The following is a 2578-nucleotide window of genomic DNA, read 5'->3' on the forward strand; positions in this document are numbered from 1 at the left end:
TCATCAACTATTATGTCTATCATACCTCAATAAAGTGATTTCTTAAAATTCTATACACAAACTATTAGAATTAATATAGTTCCATATGTAGAAAATATTCTATTATGAAAAGAAATTGCCATTAGAAAATGATGTTTAAATGTAATTCACAGGACCAAAATAAAAACTTGGAAGTTCACTACTGAAAATTCACAACTCTTTAACCAGAAATTATACTACTAGGAAAACACCTACTCAACTAAAATATATACTTTTTCCTTGGACTCACAACTTGAATTCAAGTATACTCATTCAACAAGATTTAATGTTTATCTTAAAGTTCACACTGAAATTGAAAAGGCCAAGAATAAAAAAGTCTTAAGGAATTTCATGGGGTTGAAAATACTTAAAGATCCTTAAATAATAGTAAAAAAAAGGTGAAAGATTTATGTCATCAAATATCAAGACTTTTATGCACATAAATAATTACAGTACTGGGCCAGAGAGACACAGATTAGTTGAAAGAACAGAATTCAAAAACAGACAAACTCAAATACAGGCAGTAGGTATATAAGAATTTTTCACAGTAGGCATATAAAAATTTCTACTACAGAGACATGGGCATAAAAGATTATCTTCTTAATAAATAATGTAGAACCAATATGATAATAGTTTGGAGGCAATTATACTTGATCTCTATCCCCTGTCATGCTGAAATGGAAAACCATAGTGAAGGACTATAGAAATGTAAAGAGCAAAACAATAAACCACTTAGAAGTTAACAGAAATATATATTCATGAACATGTTAGGAAAGTTTTTTTACATGAAATAAAGAAGCAATTATCATAATCTTAGTAACGATAAATTAATGTACATTAAATTTGATTAATTTTAAAAGATACCACAGAAAATTGAAAAATAAGAAGTCACTCAAGGAAAATCTACAAGGAGCTTCATAAAAGGCACTGGCTTAAACACTTCCTTGAAGTTCCATGGGTACTACAAACTTGCATACATATTGGTGTTTTTTCTAAACATCTTTTTTCCTTCATGACTAGAAATTTAATATATTAGAACACACACACACACACACACTTCTATACACACTTAGAGATCTACATAATTTATCCACCAACATATCAGAATCTCTTAGCTCTTGTGAGATCAACCCTTTATTTCTAATGTTTTGAATGTCCAGAAAACAGAGTCAAACATTAAGTAAAGCAAATGTGTTAAGTGAATGCAATTTTTCTACCTGAAATCACTAGCTTAGTATTGAAAAGACAAATTGGATGATTCATGCATGGATTTGTTGATATGTTGTTTCTAGAGACCCTACAACTTCATACACTTTACAAACGCACATTTATGAATGCTAATCACCCTGTTATGAAAGACAAAGATCAGCTGTCTGCATCATTTTGCTGAAGAAAAAATTTTTAAATTCTCCTGATATACGTATATTCCACTTCAACCCATTAAGTCCATGCAAATAGATTTCTCAACTCTCCTCTTACTAGCTGTTTTCCTTGAAATAATGGTATTTCTTCAACTTTTTTTGTACTGACCAAACAGGATAAAAGTATTCAAATTATCTTGTTTTACAGCATTGTAATTTAAATTGCATATTGATTGTTTCAATAAAAAATATTTGCCCCCATGTATACATTTATGAAACATGTATTCCCTATTACTACTTCCTTCATAAGTATCTTTTTAAACTAATTGCATCATCAGTAATAAGGATGTCACAACATGGAGTTACATATTGGTAAATAGGCAAGAACATTTAGCAACCCTGCATTATACTTACCCCAGCATCAATATTTACAGAACATACTTCCTAAGGACTGAACATGTGTCATTAAGACTATAATATGTGTGGAGGCAGAGAAAACATTGTGGCTTGAGTAGTGTGGTGGAAATCTCCTTTCAAAACCATCTACATTTTGAAAATACAGCAAATACAACTATTCCTAGATGAGTGACCAGAAGTAGCAGTACACCAGCCACTCTACATCTGGGACAAGCCAAAATCTCATGGAAAAGGGTAAAGTAAAACGGTATGACCCGTTGGGACTCGAGCACTCCTCCCACCCCAGGTCACTGGTGGGAGGAAGAGAATCAGAGTGTGGAGGGGGTGGAGGCATAGGACTACTAAATACCCAGGCCTATAAATCTACATTGGGAGCACAGACCCATATTGCATGGTTCTATGGAGATTAGAGGGGCTGAAAAGCAAAGTCTGAGACTAAGACTAGGAACAAGTTCCCACAAATGGGTGCCATTGAACAAAAGACAAAGCAGGCACTTTAAGGGACCTCTCAACAGTAAGAGGGCTGAGAAAGGGACAAGGGTTTAGGAGAAGAAACAGGTGGACAAAATCATCCTGGCACACTCATCCCAGCGGGCTGGGAACTTTCAGGAGCTTCAGGCTCCCTATTCCCATTTGGCAATGAAGCACTGAGGCCCTTCAAACGATAAGCAGTCTCCCGCTCCCTCCTCCCTGCTGGCAGCTAAGTGCAAACTAGCTGTCCCTGCCATAGCTGTGGAACAGCTGGAGGGAAGCCCCACCTAAAACAACAACACAGCTTACAC

This window comes from Manis pentadactyla, chromosome 13 (assembly GCF_030020395.1).
Source record: "Manis pentadactyla isolate mManPen7 chromosome 13, mManPen7.hap1, whole genome shotgun sequence".
NCBI classification, from domain to species: Eukaryota; Metazoa; Chordata; class Mammalia; order Pholidota; family Manidae; genus Manis; species Manis pentadactyla.